General features: G+C 46.5%; 1 long non-coding RNA gene across 2 annotated transcripts; it reads left to right on the top strand.

Moving 5' to 3' along the window:
• The first annotated feature begins 206 nt into the window (after positions 1 to 206).
• LOC144315505 (uncharacterized) lies at positions 207 to 23,439 on the top strand. 2 transcript variants are annotated; one of them, XR_013381222.1, is made up of 4 exons: positions 207 to 606; positions 6,350 to 6,545; positions 17,299 to 17,440; positions 21,620 to 23,439. It is a non-coding gene; the product is annotated as an uncharacterized LOC144315505 (long non-coding RNA). The 2 variants fall into 2 exon arrangements; XR_013381223.1 differs by lacking the exons at positions 17,299 to 17,440; positions 21,620 to 23,439 and adding an exon at positions 9,259 to 10,933.

The following is a 23,439-nucleotide window of genomic DNA, read 5'->3' as shown; positions in this document are numbered from 1 at the left end:
TCTGGGATGCTTGAAGTCCCTGTTGTCCTTCAGAGAGCCTGACAGGTAGGATCTGGAGGGGCAGATGGGACCCAGCATGTCCCCAGCAGGCCACGAGCTCCGTGAGGTCAGAGCACCGGGCTACAGCTGGCCCTCTGCAAACTCCTTAAGTCCATCTGTGAATCAGTGGGTTAGAACCGCCTCTGGGTGCTACGTCACAGGACAGAAGAAGGAAGGACAGAGAAGGAGGCCCTCCATGTCCCAAGGGGGTTCTCTGCTGCCCATCCACCGGGGACTCCAGGGCAGTTGGAGTGAGGACCACTGCCTCTCCCAGTGAGGAGACCGGGAGGCATCATCCTTCCATGAAACCCCATCTGGTAGATTAGCCTGACCTGGTGATGACAGGGGCCTCGCTGTGTTCCGCGGTGTGGGGAGGCTGGCGACCAACCTCCCTGAGCGTGGGCCGGGCTGAGTGCAGCACCCATTCTGCACCGCAGACACCACAGAGTACCGTGCATGGAGCTGCGCTCAGCGGGAATGTCTGCCGCGACCAACTGTCCCTGAGAACTCTGAACGGATGCCATCGGACATGTGGAAACGGAGGCCATCCCAGTGGGATGGATGTTGGTAAGGAAGTAAGCGAGCCTCGGGTTCTGGGTGAACTCCGTCCCAGGTAAAGGTGGGGGTCACCCAATGGCATGCCCTCTGTCTGGAGTCAGAGGAAGCAAATGATTGTCAAGCCCAGGCTTACCTTTGTTCCAGGCAAGTCCTGGAAGGAGAGGAACAGATTGGATGAGTAGAAATGGGGGAGGTAGGGGGAGGAACAGATTTTCAACCCAGCTGGTGAGCGTCTGGCATCTTCCGCTGTGTAGCCCAGTCTAGGGATTTTAGGATCCCACTGGATTTAGGAAGAGATGAAACAGAGACATCCAGGAAGAGCAAGATCAGAGCAGAGAGGAGGCCCAAGGATGTTCAGGAAGCAGACTGCAGAGATCCACTGCCCAGGAACCCATCGGTGACAGAAAGGACAGATATGGGAGAGGCCCAGAGTGTGCGGATCACTGTGGAGAAACCAAGGCAAGCAAAGGGCTCACTGGACAGGGAGTTTTAAGGCCCTGAGGAAGTCTGGATGGCCTGTTGCCTGTCTCATTGTCCACAGAAAGCCTTGGCCTCACATTAAAGACTGCAGACATTAGGCCAGAAGTAAGCTCACTTTACAGAGCCTAGTGTACAAGGAGCCAAGCTCATTCTCACTTAAAGGAGACAGTGACATTGTCTATGGCTCGAGGCGTTTGCCCAGCTGAGCAGTAACAGGAGACTGTGTGAATGTGATTACCTCTGGATGGGGGAGCCAGAGGCTACACCCCTGAGGCTCTGCCCCGGCTGTGAGCCAGTTCTCACAATACCTCCCAAGGCCGGCCCTCCAGTCTGCCGTATTTTTGAGCTGAAGAAACGAAAGCTCGCAGGATTTTAAGAGTTTGGCTACAGCAGCCAGTTCTGAATTAGGAGATCATACTTTAGGTAAAGATATTGTGAGGATGTGCATTTTCTGTGATGTGAACATATTAGCAAGAGGGAGGTGAGAGGGAGAAGGAGCAAGCATTGTAGAGTCTGTGTGTGTGTGTCTGTGTGCATGTCCATGCATGTCTGTGTACATATCTGTGTGTGTGTGTCCATGCGTGTCTGTGTGCATGTCTGTGTGTGTGTACGTGGGTGTCTGTGTGTCTGTGTGTGTGTCTGTAAAAGACAGGAAGAGCAAGCATGAGAGACTAAGACACAAAGAGAGCAAAGCTGAGAGCCACCCCCCCACCCGTCCTTGGAGAAGTAATCACTCCCCTGAGACTCATGTAGTCATAATATGGATTATATACGTCTTTATTTTACAACAAAACAAAGGCAGGTAGTATTTTGACTTATTTTTGTGTGTGGAATCTCAGAATTCCACTTTCAGTAGCAAGTTTAAAGAATAGTTGACTTGCAGCCTTGTGACTGACCTCCATACTTGAAAGCCATTATTCCAGTTGTCTAAAATGGTCACAGTGGATAGGAAAGGCAGGAGATATGGTCACTAACTGCTGTAGGATCCTGGAGGGGACCTTGGGATGGACGTTGGACATTAGGGGAAACAAGGAAACCAGAATAGTATCAAATCAATGTTGGTTCATTAATTGTAACAGAGGTACCATTCTAAGGAAAGATGTGAACAGGAGAAACTGATGCAGGGGCTTATGGGACTCCCTGCACTGTTTTCTCAGTTCTTCTGTAAATCTAAAATAAAACAAAGTTCTATAATTTACAGCTATGAAAACCACACAGTATGCAGGCATTTCAGACATGCTGAGTGTCCCAGTGTAGCCGTCTGGAGGTCTGAGGGGTAGGAAGGGTGCACAGTACATTCTGCTGACGGAAGTTTCACCGCCTCTGACTCAGAACTTCCCTGAGGCAATGGAAACCACACTTGGGCATTTTTCTCATATTGTACATGCATTTGATTTGTAATGACAGAGCTATGTAAATGTCATAGACTGGCCCACTTGTCCCCATAAGAAAAAGAAAATCTTTACATTAAGCTGCAGAGAAGCAAGGTCAAAATGTGGAAGCTGTGCACATGCCAGAAAGTGACACCATAGTTAATTGTCCCCATTGTGCATCTGAACCCCCAGGGCTGACGGGAGGGCACCTCTCAGTCTGATTCAGATAACCCTGGAGGTAATTATGGCTGATGAGGGGCATGTCGTGAAAAGGACAGCATACACAAAAGCAGTGTCACGGCATGTCACTAAAGATATCTATTTTTCTGGTTGTGCACTAGTACTGAAAAAGAGACCTGGAGGCCATGGAGGTTGTAGTAGGCAGGCACCATGCTGGTGGTCAGCATCATCCTTCTAGACGCTTCTTTCACAGGATGTCCCTCAGGTGCAATAGCTTGTTCTTGTTCTGCACTGTCCCCATCAAGTGCATGGGAAGAAACAGGTGTAAGTGAACAGGCCACATCCCCCCCACCACCACATCCCTCCACCTGCTGAGAGCCTCTTTGTATTCTACTCACTGGTGAGGGTTTGGAGGCAGCTGGCCACTGCCTGCACATGAATCCTGTCCATCTCCACCTGCCTGATCTGTATCCAACAAGGAGCTTTGGAGATCTGACATGAGAATGGACTTTGGAAAGGAATAAAATATTATGTAATATGTATTTAATATATAATGTGCCTATTTCTGTATTGACAGGGTCTCTGTAAATCTCTTCTTACTGAGAATTTTCTCAGCAAGTTCCCTAAACATTATGGACCAGTAGGTGGGAAGAAACATGAGAAATACTTTTTTCCCCTTCTGAACATCAGAAAAAATAATTTTAAAAGCCATGTACAGTCATGTAAGCGGGGTCCTAAATCTTCCATGGAGGCAGTGCACAAGTGGTCTCTTGGTCATGGATGCTTGTCATGTGGGGCTCACTCCATCCAAGAAGCCCCAGCCTGTCCATCTGCTGGTGGTGTGAGCCCCAGCACTTCCTGCTTTCTATCTCATCACAGCCTATGGGGACAAGTTGATAAATAATTCCTATGATACAGACATTTGCCCCAGAAATATGGAGCATATGTTGCTCATTAGCTGCAGTTCGAATAAACATGTCCAACACTGTCAGGCCTTTCTCCTTCCACATAAAAACTTCCCCCAATTTCCCCCTTAGCAAAGCAACATCTGCGTGTGTGCGCGTGCCTTACAATTCATTCCTTTCTGTTGCATAAATATTTATGCATTTTTCTACTAAGTCTTTTTCAAAGAAAATCCCATTTTTCTTAAGAGGCTTTGATGCACATCTGCATTTGGGGGTCGTTATCAACCAACTGTAAAAATGCTGAAGAGGGACCCGCAGTGGAATATATCCCTGGAAGGCCTCCTGTTCAAGGCACGTGACATAAGCCTGCTCAGTTACCCTGTGTTAGTGCAGGAGATAGCCATTCCGGAAATTGAGATCACAGAGCCTGGAGCATCCTTACTCTGAGCTATATAACCTCGAAAATAATTTCCTACAGGATGGATTCAATGTTCTTATGTGTAACGCAGATGGGGATAAATTTAAAAACTCTGCCAATCTTCACTTTCTTCAATATTCTTTCTGTGTTGTCAACCACAACAGAAGTGACTACTCATCAAAACATAAAGATTGGAGCCAATGGATCTGATGATTCCCAAGGTCCCTCCTAGCTGAGTATAACATGTCCCAATAAGACTATGTGTGCATTTTATTTTTGTTGCAATTGAAAAATGTCTTCTAAAGGAAAAGTAATTCCTGGGCATACAGATTGAAGGAAATGTGGATAAAACAAATAATTATATATGAGAGAGATATTAACAATATTTTGTATTTTGTGTTATATCAAGGGTTCCATAGTGAAGTATTGCAAAAAAAGAAGTAATCCAAAGTAGTCAAAACTTCACATAAAATTTGGTTGTTTTTCTCATAATATTGACAAGACTTCTTACTCCTGTCATTGTCACATCCTTTCATCTTCATGTACATAGAATCATTTTAGAATAAAATCTAAATCCTTGGTATAGCATCAAATCCGTGGGGGCCTATCTGCTGCTCTACATGGTAGCCCTCATCCTCACCAACTGCCTTCCATGCCAGTGGCTCCTCCAACTAGGCTCACTCCAGGGTCCCCCCAGACCCTTTCATCCTGCTCTTCCCAAGACAGCTCTTTCTTGTCTCGGTCAATGATACCTTCTGCAGAGCAGCAAACCCTTTCCCATCCCAGGGTTCATCCCTACTTCCTCCTCTCACTGACCATGAACTGTAACCACCCTACTGCTTATTTGCTTGCTTATTTGTGAACAGCACTTTTTTACTAGGAAGGTAAAAAGAAAAAATCTATGAGCATTTTGGTCTTCTTCATGGCTGACTTCCAGAACCAAGTGTATGGCTCCTCAGAGTGGGAATCCAATGACTACTTTTGGAGTAAAGAACTCCATATTGTTGCCACCTTCAAACATCAGGCACAGTTGGATGTTGAGAATCCCAAATTCGATTTTTAAAGAGATTTTATTTATATATTTGGGAGAAAGAGATGGAGAGACAGAGAACAAATGGGGAAAGAGGGGCGGAGGGAGAGGCAGAGCAGATTCCCTACAGAGTGGCAAACCCAATGTGAGGCTCGATCCCAGGACCCTGAGATCATGACCTGAACCAAAGACAGATGCTTAACCACCTGAGCCACTCAGGTGTTCCAGGAATCCTAAATTCTACAGTAGACCCTTAGGAAGAATATCAAGAGAAAAAGAAGGAAAATTGACTATCAAAAAATATGCACCCAGATATTATTACCTCCCAGCTCCCAACACAATAGCAAACTCACACTAGTTGCTGGGTCCCCCTAAACATAGCCCCGAGATACTGCAGAGATGGACATGGAGCAGGAAAGAGGCAGGTGTGAGAGCTACGAGAAGCCTGGGGCCACTGGAGAGGCTAGATCCCAGGACATAAGGAAGAGTGTCCTGCTCAGTAGGACAACAGGTGCCATAAGTGGAGTTTGCAAAAGCAGCACCAGTGTAGGCTTAACTGTTTTTTTTTAATATATATATATAAATTTATTTTTTATTGGTGTTCAATTTGCCAACATATAGAATAACACCCAGTGCTCATCCCATCAAGTGCCCCCCTCAGTGCCCATCATCCAGTCACCCCCACCCCCCGCCCACCTCCCCTTCCACCACTCCTAGTTCATTTCCTAGAGTTAGGAGTCTCTCATGTTCTTTCTCCCTCCCTGATATTTCCCACTCATTTTTTAAGTTTTTTTTTTTTTAACTTTACCAAATTTATGACACAAAGCAGAAGCTACTTTTTCCAAGGAAGCCCTAATAACTAGTGAGAAAAGTGCGATCTTTAGTGGATAGTGTTAGGAAAACTGGTTCAGCTCATTAAGAGAAAAAGTTGGATTCTATCTTATTCCATGTTTGATGAATGTCACAGGGATGAAAGCCCTAACTGTGAAAGCTCAGAATTGTAAAGGAAATAAAGAAGAACTCTAAGAATATCCTTGTGGATTTGAAGTAGACTTCTTAAATAAGATGCCAAGGACAAAACAAAAGTTAGAATAATTGATAAGCCAACATTAAGGATTTCTTTCCATTGAAAGAGGACATTAAGAAAATTGAGAGGTAATTGACGGTGGGAAGATTCTGTATAAAATCAAGAAGTTATCAGAATCTCTCATAACTGATGGCCACACCCCAACACCAGCAGGGCTCGTCTGTCCAAGACAGATCTGAATATGAAAATCACAGAAGTGAAACTGAGCAGCTACTGAGCATGTGGGCCTTATCCAGTCCCACTGAGAAATTGAGGTTGAGACTTCTTTTTTCCCACCAGAATGGCCAAATGAGAGAGACGGGGAAGGGGAAGCATTGGCGAGAATGTGAGGAAACAAGCCCTGCCCAGCGATGTTCAGAAGGTGCTGTGGCTCAAGCGGACAAGTGGTTCAGCAGCCCCCAAGGAGATCCAGCCACGCAGCTGCAGACACAAGGGGCTCACTGCCCACTTCTCTGGGCCCCTGAGAAGTTCAGAGGTAAGGGCGGGAATAATCCTAAGTGGAGTTTGCATATTGTAAAGTACCTTTTAAATACTAGAAAGGCATTAAATTCAGTTGCATGGGGTACACACTACCCTGGGGTAGACACACACTGGATGATGCTGATTTTTTAAAAGATGCTGTTGAATGACAAAGATGGGAAAACAGCGTGATGCCTACAGGACAATGAGGATGATGGAAGCTCTGTAAGGTAGAACCACACAGAGACAGAGGGAGCAGCCATACTAAACACACCGAAGTTGTCACACGTGGAGAAATCGAATGACAGAAATGGTGCTGGGGACTCCACAGTGTTACTCTGAGATCAGTTAGGCCACGCTAAACTGAGCAGCTGTGCCGACGAAGATGATGGTGAGCCCTCCTCGGGTACTGTCCAATGAGCCTTCTGCACTTGAGTTTCAAAGTGGGAAATAAAAAACCCTATTTAAGTGTAGTCAGAATATAGTGTAATACATGGTCATGGGAAACTGAGAAAACGATTACCAAGTGGAGGAGCCAACTCATAGGGAAGGCAGGTGGAAATAGAAGGTGAGGATTTTAGAGGCACATGAGTGTGTGGGAGTCTGTCACTGTTACTGCAATGCAGAGAATCCATGACCCTGTTATGTGCACATGGGAATCAACCTACAGGCAAACCAGAGCCTCCAAAGTCACCTGAGCACCCCCTATCGGGAGAACTATGGACACAGGCTCGTGCGCTCTCTAAGGTTGAGCAGGAGGAGCTTACCAGGGGCTGGTTAACCAGAAAGGTTCTGTCTGTGAGAGTAGGAACACGTTTTCTTGTGCTAGGGGCACACCTCTGATACATGGGCACCAGATATGGTTGGAAGGATTATCACATGCCACTCTTCCCAAAGTTAGTGGATCAAAAGGCAATCATTGCCAAAATGTGTGGGTTTGCAGAAAGCTGAGCTAGCTTCTCCGAGACACACTGCAGCAGGGATAGTGATTTTCCTGTTCTCTGGGAAGGAGAATCTCCCTGGAGTGAAGAAAAAGTTTTACACATGACCTGAACGAGAAGGAAGGGTACCCCAGACACTGACCACCAAACAAGTGGCCGAAGAAGGATCATGGTTCTTGGGGCTTTTTACCAGGCCATTTTCTTCCAAAGACAGAAAGCGAATGAGACCCTGGGCACTTAGAGCTTCTGCTGAAGCCAGTGATGGAGGGTTGGTTGGTTGGTTGGTTGGTTTCATTAATTTTGTGTGTATTGGCTTCTAGATATTTGAGGGGGATTCATTTGGAATTTTTAAGGAAGCCGGTGAGATCTCCTGCAAGAACCTTCTGAAAAGCAGGCAGTTCATACAACCACACAGCTACAAGCATCTTAACTTTTTCCTGGCCACCATCCACTCCACGGATATACCACAACTCCCTTCTCCATTCATCCATGGGTGGCATTAATTAAGATTGTTTCCATGTCTCAGCTATTATGAATGTTGAGATGAATATGGGAGTATAGACACCTCTTTGGGATTCTTATTCAGTTCTTTTAGATATATACTCAGTGGGATTGCTAGATCATGTGATAGTGCCATTTTTAATTTTTTGAGGAGCCTCCATATTGTTTTCCAAAGGGGCTATACCATTTTACATTCCCACTGGGTGGAATAAGCCAATCACAGAAGGACAAATACTATAGCACTTAGGTGAGAAATCTAGAACAGTCAAACTCAGAAGCAGAGAATAGAATGGTGGTTGGCAGGGCTGAGGGGGAGGGACAGTAGTTTTTCTGGGTGTAAAGTTTCTGTTATACAAGATGAATAAGTTCTAGAGTTCTAACAAAATGCCTATTTTTCATACCATATTGTGCACTTTGAAATATGCCAAGACTCTATGCCTCATATTAAGTGTTCTTAACACAGACATGCACACACAAGCAAACAAAAATACTGCAAGAGAACAAAAGGACCTTTATGGAGGTGATGGATATGCTCAGAAACTCGATTGTGGTGAGGGTATTGCGGGTGTGTGCATGTGTCCAAACCCATCTAAATGGATGCAATGTTTGTGCATCAGTTATGCTTCCAATAAAGCTTTAAAAAAATAGCTTAAACATAGTGGAAGCTCAGAAAAATCAATTCACTCTCTTCTCTTTCTTTTCCTGGGGCCACTCCCCGAGAAAGATCTTTATTAAAACCATTGATTTTAAGGTATGAGTTTTTCCAGTGGAAACTGGAACACCACATTTTTCCAAACCAATGATGACGTATTTCAAGAAGCAATGGGAAGGCAAATTCCAACACAGTCTTGTTTAGGTCAAGGGAAAATTCTAGAATAGAACATTGCAGTCTCCAGCAGTGTCAAAATAGACACATCAAATCCAAGAGCCTTAACATTTTGTGTTTGTCGTAAACCTAGGGTCACATTTTCATCAGCTGCTCTCTGGCTTGCTTTGGGATTTACTTAAGGTCCCAGCATATACGTTCTGGACGAGTCCTGTTTGCAGGTCCATATATGTGGAAGATGAGAAGGTGAGGTTGTGGTAGATATTTTATGAAGCAGAATTTCAGATTGGTGGTTAGAATGCCAAGAAATCCTTTGAAGAAAGGAAAGGAATGCACCCAGCTGGGATAAAGAGCATGTTCCAGGCTTAAAAGGAGCTTGGAGTCATGGTGGGCAGTGAGGGACCAAGGGACTCAGTGGCCTGAACTTCAGCTCGTGCAGCTTTTCCTTCTTCCTTTGCCAGCACAGGAATGCACCACGTTAGCCTTCTGAAGATCATCCTGGGTTTCGTTCCAAGGAGCATTTCCACCTGCTGGGAATGTTTAGTTACAAACTGAGACAGAGGCATAAAGCTTGAAGAGCTGAAAAACATTATGCAAATCTAATCACTTCTGGACCGTTTTCTGAGGTGCAATTATGTGGTGCAGCCAGACGAAAACAACTCAGAAGCCAAACACTCTTTTTCTCCCGGCTCATTGTGTGCCTCCCCCAGCACCCGGACACTCTTCCCTTCTAAGTCTGTGATTCTGATGCTCCTCAAATTCCCATCACAGCATCATCCTGGGTCCAAATTTCCCAAAATGTGATCTACAAACCAGGACCACCTAGTATTTTGGTTTAAAATGAAGATTTCCAGATCCTACTCAGCACCCACCGTGCTCATTTCCCCAAGCTGTCTTAGCAAACTGCATGGCCTGGGGACTGAAGAGGGGGCTTATTATCTCCTTATCTCAATGATTAAGACTGTGCATATCTTCAGAGCCACCAATCAGTCCACTATACCTGCTGAATTACAAGATGGGATAAGGAAGAGGAAATGCCCAGAAATACACATTAAATCAGCAGAACCATTGCAGGGGGTGGGGTTTTGTGCACTCCTCATGGCTTTCGATCTCACTTGCAGGCTGCTGACTCCACATTCCTCCCCAACCCAGAGCATGCTGCACAGCCCCCAGGCCATGTATAGTTAGTCACCTGTTTGAACTCTCCCATCAAAATGTCTCACCTGCACATCTCTGTGCTGTTCTTCTCCAGCCACATCCCCTCACAGGCCTTGTTTCCATGTCACCACGCTCTGTCATCCCCCTTCCTCCAACCCATCATCAGACCTTGTAGATTCAGGTGGGAATCATGGGGTAGTTGCGGAACAGCTCTCCTTCTTGCTACTATTTGTTCCTTCTATGTATTCACAGCAAGCAGTTTATCTTCTACCTGAGGTGATTTTAGAGATTTCGTTCCCATGTCATCCTGGAGCACTGTTTCTAGTGATATAGTCCATCTCTGTTGCCCCACACATTCTGTTGCCCAGAATGTCTCCCCTCACGCAACCACACAGCCCTTGATTACTCTACTGTCCAAGAGTCCTCTTTAACCCATTGGCAATTCAGGGGGAAGGGCTATCTGTTTATCTCATAAATTATATCAGATTACCCCTGACTATAACCTTTCAATGTCCTTCCATCCCAATATCTCTAAAACCCAGAGTTCCTAGTTTGGTCTGCTCTCCACAACTCACCTCCTGCTTCTGCCCCTGACCACCTCGATATCACCCTCAACTGGAGTATTAAACTCCATCCACATGGACTTCTTTCTCTTAGTTTGAGATGCCAAAACACTCTGTCCCATCCTAGGGAATCTCATCATAGGTTTCTTTATGTCAAAATATTTATTTCTTAATTCATCAGCTCGTTTGTAATTAAGTTATTTTCATCCGTAGGTATCAGCTCCAATATTGCTTGCATGGCTGTACTTTTCATAAATACAGTCTCTAGTGACTTTCTCTCCTATGGCATTACATCACATTATTCCCTCATTTTAGAGCACAAGAGGTATTGTAATAGTTCAAAATGTGCTGCTTTCCTTGATTGTTGCCTATCCAAGTAATTCATGTTTTATGAATAAATGAAAATGAATGTTCACTACTAGGAGTTAAGCTCAGTCTTCATGACCAAAACATAAGAGTCTCATGGACAGCCTCTGGGTTTGGAAAACCATGTTTCTGTTAATCAGTGAGCTATTTATATGGAGAATATGTGAGGAACTTCCTTATCTTTCTATGGGCATACATGTATTTCAGTTTTCTAAATGATTAAATATATTATTTTTAAAAAAAACCCTCACAAGTGGATGTTGGAAAGCTCTCTGTGAGCACTGCTATTGATCAGACCAAAAATTAGGGACCCCTGAGTGGCTCAGTGGTTGAGCATCTGCTTTGGCTCAGGGCATGATCCTGGAGCCCTGGGATTGAGTCCCACATCGGGATCCTTGCAGGGAGCCTGCTTCCCCTCCGTCTGCCTATGTCTCTGCCTCTCTCTGTCTCTCATGAATAAATAAAATCTTAAAAAAAAGACCAAAAATTAACATCTCAGAAGTGGGTAAAGCTGTTGATGGAAATTAGAACAGATATTTATAGAAATGGGAATCTCAAATTGAGCCCAGAAAGAAGAAACAGGGAAGCTCTTCATTCAAAATCAAAGGGCTTTTACTCATGCCAATGGTTGAACATGTTCCTACAGACCCATCTTCTCTCATGTAGCAGCAATAAGCTCTCTTTGTAGAACTGCTGCTACCACACAACACACACACACAAACACAGAGCAACTAAGTAGGGGAAGTGGACAGCGATCAAAACCAGGGATATTCTAGAGGTAAGCCAATCTTTGAAGGAAAAAAAAAAAGACAAGTGGTGTTGAACATCAATGTAGCTGTAAATTGGTCTCTCCACCACCCTCCCCTCTGCTAAAGAGAGAGGTGCTTGATAATTTGTCAGTTATCATGGTGTTAATTCCCACCATGTCTGATTTCAAACTGTAAATAACTTTACAATCAATTGGAAAATTTCAGAATATTTGGCAATTGGTTCTTGTGAGCCAATGGAAGATGGCTCCAGCACTCTATAGGCATAGGATGGGTTTCCCATCCTTATAGTTTATCACATGGCCAAGAGTGGGCAGGTTTTTGAAAGGAATTATCACTCGGAAAAAAAAGGTACTTTGTAGAGAATTGATTTTCTATCTTCACAGCTTCTAGTCTGAGGCCAGGCCCCAGAAAGCATGTGAGGTAGCTAAAAGTCCAATAGATAGTCTGCAGTCTTTGTCACCTGAAAATCCAGAAGTTAAAATGTAGGGCATCCATAGATATGGGAAAATTGAGTAGAAATCCTAGGAAGGAGAGCATTCATAAAATCTGTGCTAATATGTCTGGAGCATGCATATATAAGACAGATACAGGCAGGCCAGCTAAGGACAAAATCTGAGCTGCCATCCAGAGACAGAGCTTGCACTTTGATTCCAACCAAGTTAGTATGCTGTAACAACCACAGAACACTCTTTAGGGGAATATAACAAAATCCAGTCTGAACAAAATAATATTCACAATGTCAAGAAGGAATCCAAATTTATACAACCTTCAAGGAAACAGGATAATATGACCCAATCTCAAGAAAAAGACAGTCAGTGGGAACTGACCCAGACTAAGACTCTAAAGCAAGTATTAATACTATGTTCAGTAACATAGTGGAAATATATCCATAAAGAATTGAAATGGGGGATGGGATGTTGCAAGAGACGTATTGGAAGGTGAGGTGGGGAGTCTTCAGAACCAACACATGTCTGGATCTCGTGAGAGGAGGAAGAAGAGGAAAAGACTGGATAGGAAGAGGGCCAGTCTGTTTCTCCCAGGAGGGGGCCTGCCTCACTGCCCTCACCCAGCTCAGCTGCTTTGAAAGGCAGACTGAGAGAAGGATGGCCACCTACAAATGCAGCGATGGCCCACAGGGGCAGCAGGTGGGGCTTCATTCCACTGTGCTTCCCAGGGGGAGATCTGAGCGTCCCGTCTTCATCACTGCTGCAGTGCCCACTTCCAGGTCATTTCTTCAAACTATCCTCTTATTCACCTATTCTTCTGCTTCTTACACATTCACCAAATAGAATCAGTGATCCTATTTTTATTTATAGAATTTTTTTTTCAAATCTGCCCATTTGTTTTCCTTAGAGTTAACTATTTTGTTATAGTTTCTTTATTACCATTTATGTCTCTAATTTCAAATAAACTTGTTTTAAGTATCTATTCAATTTTTTGTCTTTTACTTTCTGTCAATGGAATCTTTATTGAATTGACTGACTTTTTTATCACAATATATTGTTCTTTGTGCGTTTATCAATTTTTATTGTGAGCTATTTTCTTTTTTCAGATTTCTTTTTCACTTCTTTTGTTTAAACTGTAATATACCATAAGGGTCATCCAACAGTCTCCCACAACATAACTGCATGTATTTTTGTGGTGTACTGCAGAGACATTACTATCTTAGGACCAATTTTTGTGTTAATCTCTTTCCCTGGGATACCAACAAGCAGGGGGCATAAAATCAGATTCTGTGCCCATTAAGGACCAGGCTTATCCTTTGGTTCCTCCTGTTCACAGGCCGGGGGGGTGGGGGGTGGGGCTCACGCATCTGCCTGGGCATTAGTGCTCTGTTCTGCTCAGAGACCTCAGCTCCTTGCCTGCTCTGGGCTTCACGCCCACCTCATATAGGCCTGTATGGCAAGTACCTTTCCTGTCTTGCAAGGTAAACACAAGGCTCTAGTTGTTACTTGTCCAATTTATTGCATTTACTCACTTGAGCCAGGAATTTAAAATGAAAAAGTGTAAACAATATTGAGCTCTGTTTCGTGCATTCAATGGGAGGTTTTCGGAGCCCTATACCCACCGTACGACTGGAACCAGGTGAGGGAGATCACCATAAGTGCAGTTTAGAAAGCCTGCTCTCATCCAGTGAAGAGGAGAGTGTGGATGGTATGAATATGTCCAAGCTGGAAGTAGGACACCAGTTACACAGCGGGACCAGCAGTCGAAGTGGGGGGCAGAGGGGACAGGGGCAAGGACTGAGTCTAATACAGCAGTTGTGGCACACATCAAGGAACGGGAATTTAGAATTAATGAGACTTTCTCTTTGGATGTGAAAATGAAAATGAACAGGAAAAGTGCAAAGTGAAGCAAGAAGAGAAAATCTTGGCGGAATGTTTGTAGATGTTGGATCCTGGCTGCAGAAGCCCCTTCCTCATGGGGGTGTGGAAGGAGAACAGAGGGAGGTGCTGTCGTGGCAGGTGAAGGATCAGAAAGGTGATTATGTAGATGTGTCAGATGCACCCACCTTCTCATCACAGGAAGAGGCCAGGCTGATGGGGACACAGGACAAGAGGGAATGGGCTGCTCTCTTGTAGGTGTGGATACATACTCCCGAAGGATGCTGATGGCAAGTCCTTGTGTCAGGTGCCTCAGATACCTACTTGGGGGTGTGGTGAAGGCAGCTAGGGAGGAAGGGAGTGGGGGAGGCAGGCCTGGAATTCCAGAGAACATGATTCAAACTTCCTCATCAGAGAAGCAAGGGCACACTTGTATAAGTAATTGCATCAGGATATATGTTGTTGACAAGCAGAAATGTCATGGTTTTGCTCTAACAGCGCAGTGTGATTTTGGATCTGCTCGTCCCTGTTACAGAAAAGGTTTCAGAGGCCAGCAGACCAGCCGCAAGTCAGGCCCTGCAGAAATGCCAGCCTGCTTCCTTTCCTCACAGGTTCCGTATGTGGGCACACACATGCATGCACGTGTGCACACACTTGGCACAGAGATCATGGACTTCATCAGATCCCTTCTGGACGGCAAATCATTTTTCAGCGTATGTAAAGGAGATTATTGTTATTGTAGCATCCTGTTTGCCTTTTATCACTTTGTATGTTTCTTGAATATATCAGTGAAAGCACCCGGAGAAGCAAACAGACCAACTGAGACAATTGGAAGAGCAACTCTAATCCGACCTCTGCTGAGAACACTGCATGCCCCGAAATGCTGGTGTGTGGTGCCCTCGCGTGGACAAGCATGGCCATTGCACCAGGCGGATGGTGGCCCTGTCACAGCAGGAGGCCAAACCCCTGCATTTGTTGGATGCACTAAAATCCATTAGACTGACTGCCTGGTATTTAAATAATGATTTTTTTTTCTTTAGCAAATGGCAAAGATGATTTCAATACGGTTCAAGGAGGCTGAAGGAAGAGAAAAAAATAAAACACTTTGTCTCTGCTGATAGGTCTGACCTAAGGAGGCAAAACTTTGATTCAGATTTACATTTCTAATTCCCAATTTCGTACTGATAAATTTACTGTTTCACATAAAATTACGTTCAATGGTCTAGGGGGAGAAAATAAAAACCATCACACCGTTGTCAAACTTAGAAAGATAAAAACCTATTCTTTTAAGAAACCAAGACCGAACGCCATCAGGTGGTCAAGGAGGTAAAGTGATAAGAATATTAAGCAAATACAAAGTGGGGACAAATTGAACCAAAATACTTTGTGTTCCAAAGCAATCAAATGCAACAAGAATAACACCACAAGTAGAAGGAGCTGGTAAAGGGGAAAGGCAATGTTTCTAAAACAATGGGAAAAAAATCAAATACATCTTTTGTGTGTAGAAAATAGAAAACATGGGTACCCAGATTTGTGCAGAGGAGAAGGAACTAGAACATACTGTGGCTACAACAGCACTGCACGCTGTCATCATAAGAACCTTGCATGGGAGCTCTCGTGACTCTGCTGGGATCACAGCAAGAAAGAGTGAAGTCAGTTAGGAAGACAGCGCTCCACGTTCACATCCCCCCCTCCCCCAGGAGCCAGGCCTGTCCCCAGAGGCTCCTTCTCAGCCCACCAACAAGGTGAAAGTCATATTACCAGATGAGACAACACCCACAGGCCGCTGGACATCCTCAGGGTGACCCGTCCCCAAGAAGGTCTCCTATACACGCCAGGAAGCTGCTGTTCCCCTGTCCTCTCAAATGGGGCCAGCACATGAGCTTGAGGACCAGGAAGCCAGCATGATCTGTTGGGGGAAGTTAATATGATATCTGTGAGGAGCCCTAAGGAGATCTAGTTACCTAGAGTCCTCTCCCCTGGTTAGAACTTCCTGGAGATGGAGGGAGGTGTTGGTAACCGGGCACAAATGGAAAGTGGTGGTTATACCTTTCAAATACTTTCAGGAGCCTTCATCACAAAATGTGGGGTTTGAAGAGTGAACAGCTGGAGCTCCCAGGAGTTAATGCATTAGGATCATAATAAAAACACAAAATGGAAAAGCATTAAAAAAAGAGTAAAAATAAAAACATAACAAAGTCACAACAGAGATATATAAAATTAGAAAAAAAGACAAGAAAACCAAATCTAAAGTATGACAATGAGATGTGAAATTATAAACTGGAAGAACTTACCCATACACATGTGATTTAAACTCATGGCTTCATTAGAAGTGAGGTGTGTATTCACACATGCACGATCCATGTACTAGTGTTGCAGGGATTGTGATTTGGGAAGTGAACCCCACCACCACCTAAGACCAACAACCTCAAGGTCCTCTTGCAAGAACTTCGGTACTAAACTCAAGCGTCAAACAGTAAAATGTACGACTGGTGGATTCCTTACCATGTGCTAAGCCCTGTCCTGTCTCAACTCAATCTGCACGAGAACCCGGCTGTCATTCCTGTTCCACTCGCTCGTGAGGTCACCAGGGCATGAAGGTGTTTGGGAAGCTACGGCAGGTGAAGCCCAGGTTTCATGTATTCTCTGGAGCAAGTGTGCACCAATTTGGCAGGAAGATGACAATGTCATTTCTGATCTGACATTCTTGTAAAAGTGTCCTTTATCTAGCAAAGTGATCTTCGAGTCTTAGTAATGACGACGTTACTTTTCCAAGGTCCTTCTGTCCCTCCTGGGTCACCAGGCGCAGAGCAGGGGACCAGTCTGGCCCGTGTGGGCAGCGTGTCCCAAAGGAGGCTGCTCCCTGCTGCCCAGACCGGGGTCCAGGCCATGGGCCTCGGCCATCAGCGAGGACACCTGAGCAACACTGGTTGTTGGCTGTCACATTATACCCGATACCCCTGGCCTGTCACCATCAGTAAAATTTGGTCTTAATCTCAAGGCCAGAGCCAATCCTTTGTTTCTAGCAGGAGGAGTCATTAAATGCACTGGTTCCTCAAAGAGGCAAAACCATGTTCTTTGCTTCCTTGGGTAGAAAAGGTCTTGTCCTTGCACGAACTAGTGCAGATGCCACCTTGATGCACCCTTACTTGAGGAAGACAGACTCCCGCCAGTGCCATGAAGCAGGAGTGGAGGAAAGGGGTGGGTGTGGTCCAGGCCAAGGCCCGGGATTCCACCAACAAGCCGAGAATTCCTCCTCCCCAGCGGGGTCTTTGTCCCCAGGCCCCATTTTCTCTGAACCAGAACGTTCTACCTCCTAGAGCCTCCGCAGACCTGCTCTGAGCCCACAGGGACTCGAGTGGACATCCCCCAGGCCCACGGAAATCTGCTCAGCCTGGGGGCCCTGCGCACAGGACACTGACCTGCCCCGACCATGGAGGCGGCTGGATCTTTGCCCTCAAGGTACATTCCGTAACTTTTCTTTCTTTTTCTTTTTCTTTTTTTTCTTTTATCATTCCAGCCTTTTTTCTATGTTCACACGGATACAATTTACAGACACATTTTTAAACGAATAGGCTTATTTTCCAAATAAGATTTTCTCACTTGTATGTTTTGGTGAGTTTACAATAGAAAATTTTACTCTTGGTAATTTTATGTTTTTATAAACATAATTTTTAACTTTTTGTATTGTGAAATATTTCATTGAAGAATCTTTAAAATGTGTATGTAAACAATGAATTGATAATATTATAAAGTTTAAAATGTTTTCAATAGATGTTTTACCCATATTTGGTAGGGTTTATCCTAAATTACCTTTATGTTGCCTAAATAGTACACTAAAAATTACATTTTCTTTTTTTTTTTAAGATTTTATTTGTTTACCGAGAGAGAGAGAGACAGAGAGAGAGAGAGAAAGCACAGAGGGAGAGGGAGAAGCAGACTTTCTGTGGGCAGGAAGCCCAGAGCTCGATCCCTGGACCCTGAGATCATGATCTGAGCAAAGGCAGATGCTTAACTGACTGTCCCTAACTTTTCTTTTCTTTTTTTTTAATAATAAATTTATTTTTTATTGGTGTTCAATTTGCCAACATACAGAATAACACCCAGTGCTCATCCCGTCAAGTGCCCCCCTCAGTGCCCGTCACCCAGTCACCCCCAACCCCTCTCTCCTCCCCTTCCACCACCCCTAGTTCGTTTCCCAGAGTTAGGGGTCTTCATGTTCTGTCTCCCTTTCTGATATTTCCTACCCATTTCTTCTCCCTTCCCTTCTATTCCCTTTCACTATTCTTTATATTCCCCAAATGAATGAGACCATATAATGTTTGTCCTCCAATTGACTTATTTCACTCAGCATAATACCCTCCAGTTCCATCCACATTGTCCCTAACTTTTCATGACAAATACCAGCGGCTACAGATGCAGGTGGCGGGAGGCCTGGGCTCAGCCGGCAGGTGGCAGTGCTGCTCACCCGGCCCGGCAGGCGCAGCTGGTGTCCAAGTCAAGTCCCCAGAATCTCAGCTCCGTGCAAATCTGTCCCGCGGACAGGACAACAGAGAACTGTCCTTTTCTGAAGGTGCCCTGTGAAACAGCTCAAGGGCAAGGGGTGGCAATGTGTCGTTAAACTACCTTGGGGCGCTTTCTGCGGCCCATCCCGTTCCTCGGCACTCTATCTACTGCAGGCACTGTTGCCATAATCCCCTCCTGCTCTCCGGAGCCTCCAGCCCATGTCGATCCGTCTGCAAGACTTCCCAGCGGCTGTGCAGGCTGCAGCCTCTCCTTGCATGCCCAGGGCGCAGGAATGGGCAGTCCAGGGGCCCCGGAGGGCACCCTTCCTCACGCTGTGTCTCCCTTGTCCGGTGCATCAACTAGCTTTCCCCCAAGTACCTTGTCAGCTCACTGCGGACCACAGACTGACTTCTAGTCTCTGTCAACCAAGCACTACTTTCGTGCAACAGTGCAATGTAAGTACATGGGAGATGCTTCCTAAATATTCACAAAACGATGCATTGGGAAACATATGCACACATCCAAGATGGAAAGAAAGAGCCTCCACTGATTAAAAATACCCGTGGACCACCCATGCCGGGGCCATGCCAGCTGCTGCCACAAGAAGACCACAGCCATGCTCAGAAGCTTAAAATTCACGTGTGCAAAGTCCAACTCAGATTCCATTTATCACAATGTTCTCAATATATCTGAGGCCTCCCTTTAATACAGAATCTGAGCTACCAAAACATACAGATTTGTTTCAAAAATATTCAAAATACAGAAATTACTTTCATATATTCTAGTTGGACCACTTGTCCTTTTTTTGGAAATGAAAAAAAAAAAAACATTAGCTTTTAAGTATAAGCCCAGAATATATATCTTAGACTTTATATTTGTAGTCAAATAAAATGTGGAACAAAATATCTAAAAATGAAAATGCCTGTGCAGGTGGGTTACAGGAAGTCACGTGGTTAGTTTTAATCAGTATTACATTTCCGCAGCTAGAACCCACGTGGAGATGGAGTTTGTTTTTTCTTTTTAAAAGACCCGATAGTACTTAAAATGCATTCAAGGCTTCCTGATACTGTGAGCTTCTGATCCTTGATCCAGATGCATTGCACCCCAAGGGAGCACATGCTTCACACTTCCTGCTGGGCAGGTGGGTCCCCACAGGCCCCCGTCTACCATCTCTTCCTGTCTCTTCCTGTTTCCTTTGTGGAAACAAGGCGAGAGAGGTGGGTGCGGGGGGGTCCCCAGTCCAGGTCAGCAACCCCTCACAAACACAAACACCAGCAGAAGACCCCAAAAGAGAGGCCCGCTAGCCAGAAGCCTGAGGTGCACGAGTAGCTGGTCAGTAGCTGAGGGACCTGTTACTTTCCTCTTGTTATTATATCATAAATCAAGGCAAACCAGTGGATTAAAACAACACAGATTTACTCTCTTTTGGTTTTGGAGGTGAAAAGTCTGCAGTTAAGATGTCAGCAGAGTTCCTTTTGGTGCCTCTGAGGGAAACCTGTTTCTTGCCTTTCCAGCTTCTAGAGACACCTGCGTACCTCGGCCACAGCCTCCCTCTGTCTTTAAGGGCCCCTCCAAGCTCCAGCTGTCTGGTTCCTAGCCCTGACCCCTTGGCCTCTCCTTACAAGACCTTTATGATGACCCTGGCCCCTGGACAACCCAGGACCATGTCCCCATCTAGTGGGGAGGCCCCCAGCGTGGAATCTTAACCCAAACCCCCTGCAAAGTCCCTCCTGCCTCGGAGCTGACCACGTATTCACAGTCTACGGTGGTTTCAGACGGGGCCGTCCCTGTGACTATTACCCGGCCTCCCATACAGAACAGATAAGGTTGTCCCCAGGATACTTATTGGAGGCACAATACTCAAGGGTCTACTGCAATGTCTGAAGTTTAAAAACAACTTAGTCAACCCCGAACAGGGACAGCAGCATGTAGGTTAGTAAGGTGTTGTCAGCTGTCCACACCCACAGTAAAGGAATCCAGCCTCATGGATTCACACACCACCAAACATACTTTGTAAGTCCTACGTGGTGGCGACCCCAGAGAGGCCCAAAGAGCAGCAGCACAGCATACAAAATGGATACTTTTTCAATCTTTTGAAATCCTACAATTTTTACAGAAATGAAATCCAGGCGGATTTTTACACCTCATGTAAGGTGCTGGGGAAGGCACTGTTGGGGTGACAGGCAGGTCAGTAGGCGGCTCCACACTCTGAGACCTAGGCCAAAGGGGGTGAACATCCTCCTATCTGAACCGGGACCTCATTTCCTCCATTTACTGTCATCCTTTTCCCCAAAAGATCTTAGAGCAGGGCAGCCCCGGTGGCGCAGCGGTTTGGTGCCACCTGCAGCCCGGGGTGTGATCCTGGAGACCTGGGATCGAGTCCCACGTCGGGCTCCCCGCATGGAGCCTGCTTCTCCCTCTGCCTTTCTCTTTCTCTCTCTGTGTCTCTATGAATAACATCCTAAAAAAAAATTATATATATAAAAAAAAAGATCTTAGAGCAGAAGGTGAGAGCAACGGGCACCTCTTCAGATCCGGGCCCCTCAGCTGCATCTCGGTGGAAGAGGATGCAGGGTCACCTGTGTGACCTTTGAACCTGAGGTCCAAGCGTCCTCTTGTGACAAAGCCCACCTGGGAAGAAAGAAAGCAAAAGTGAACACGCAGCCCCAACAAGAGTGGTGCTCTGCTGGGGAGCAGTTCCTTTTTTGCCCCGGGGTGCAACACGGAAGACCCCCGGGTGTGTGACATGGAGGCCCCCCGCCCCTAATGTGTGACACAGCAATCACCAGCCCTGGTGTGCGACACAACAGCCCCCCCCCCAATGTACTACTTGAAAGACCCTCCTGTGCCATGTGTGACACTCCAGGTCCCCCTTGGTGTGCAACACAGCAGCCCCCACCCTGCCCCATGTGCAACATGACAGGTCCCTCCCTCTCACCCCCCAGCAGCCCAGGACCTCCTGACCCCAGAGCATAGCAGCCCGAGTGGGGCACCCGCCCCTGGGGGGGGGCATTCCCCATTCTGGTGCCCCTCATCTGGTCGACACCATGTGTCTGGGCACCATGGGGAGGTGGGAGGGACAAGAAAAGACGTGGGAAGCACGATATGAACATAAGCCTCTGGATTTTCTTCCAGAAGATATTGAACAAAAGCCACAGACAGTCAACCAGACAAAAATCCTCAGGCACTGAGGCTTCCCAACTTCATCTTGAAGAGTTTTGCATCAAACTTGTGAGCAGAGCCCAACAGTGTTATCTGTTCCCTCCCAGGGCTGGCTCAGGGCGCAGCCAAGCCTCTCCTGTGATCATCTCATCACCGACAGGTACTGACCTCATCTGATTGTGTAAACGTTGAAGTGGGACATGAGTCACCTTTTAAATATTAACTAACCCTGCAAACCTTCCCACACTGAGAGTGCGGCTGCCGGGGTGCAGTCACACCTGCCCAGGGGCCTAGCGCGGTCCCCTCGTTAGAGAGAAACATCAGGAAAATAGGGACAGAGGAGGGACCTCCCAGCATTAGTTTTAGTACTTGTTGAGATTTTACTTTCTTGTAAACAACGGCTAGTGTGTCATGCATTTTAAATTTTCTCTTGGAACTGGAAGGAGAAAGGGAGAGAAAGGAGCCCTGGAGCCGGTGGAAATCCATCCCCCGGCAAGTATTTCCCGGCTCTTTGTCCCCCGCGAGGCTGAGCCGGGCCGCCTGGACCTTCCGTCGGTGACAACCTGCCTCCTCGGCTTTCTGTTGACCGACTGCCTGAGATAACCTTTCATTAGATACAGAAAAGCAAAAACAGCTCTTACTAATAAAGTCTGGAGGTTCCGCAGGAATCCTCGGCTGTGCCGTGTGGCCAGGCTAATGAGAGAGCGGCGCTGGCTCCGTGGGCTCTGCGGGCACCGGGGCGTCAATCTCGGCGGCCCAGGCGGGATGGAAGGGCCGGCCGCGCCACCAGGGCCACCCTCCCGACCGCAGCCCCGGCGGCCACCACCTGGGGAGGCCCCACTCGGTGGCCGCGTCCACTTACTGGAAACAGCCCGGCCGTGTCTTGGGGTCAGTTCCTGAGCAGCCCATAAATAATAGTTTCCAGAAGTGCATTTTTCCTGTGTACAGTCAGCCTTCTCCTCCGCACCCCCTCCAGTGATAAATCTAGCCGTGGGAATCAACAGCATCGTTGTTCTAGGATATTACGGTCAGGAATGAATAAATGCCGCAGGTCACACGGCCTGCAGACATGCCGTAAATACGGCATCATGAATCTCTGTTTCATAAAATAAAGGGCAGGGCTGCAGGACGGCCGGCGAGCGGGATCAGTGGGCTCTTTGTTGCTGGCGGCCCCGGGCGGGGTCGGCGCCGGCACCTGAAGACAGAGCCGCGGGGGCTTGGCCCTCGCCGCTAATGACTCATGGGCCAGCCCTGGAGCCCTGCATCCAGAAATAATGCACACGGGCTCCGGATGGCAGCGCCGCTGGAGGAAACACTCAGCCCGGACTCGCCACCTGCGTGGCAGCCACCAGGCCACTTTCGCGCCGCGGCCGCCTGCTGTATCGGGACCTCTTGGCACCCTGGAGACCCTCGTTGTCCCGGGGGCAGGGGACCCCGGGGGAGAGGGAACCCAGCGGTGCCGGTCAGGGCCTTCTTTCCTTTCTCTCCTGACTTTCCTGATCATCAGAAAAGGTGGAGCTTCCGCGCTTATTTAAAAATTTAATACAGAATTCAGAGGCAGTTCCCCTCTCAGTCTCTGCAAGGGAAGAGAATAAGCGCAAGTCCAGGGACGCCTGGGTGGCTCAGTGGTTGAGCGTCTGCCTTCGGCTTAGGGTGTGATCCCGGGGTTCTGGGATCGAGTCCCGTATCGAGCTCCCTGCATGGAGCCTGCTTCTCCCTTTGGCTGTGTCTCTGCCTCTCTCTGTGTGTCTCTCATGAATAAAATCTTAAAAAAAAAAAAAAGAAAAATAAAA

The sequence above is a fragment of the Canis aureus genome, chromosome 1, assembly GCF_053574225.1.
Source record: "Canis aureus isolate CA01 chromosome 1, VMU_Caureus_v.1.0, whole genome shotgun sequence".
Lineage (NCBI taxonomy): Eukaryota > Metazoa > Chordata > Mammalia > Carnivora > Canidae > Canis > Canis aureus.
This window is presented reverse-complemented; position numbering and strand designations above follow the sequence as displayed.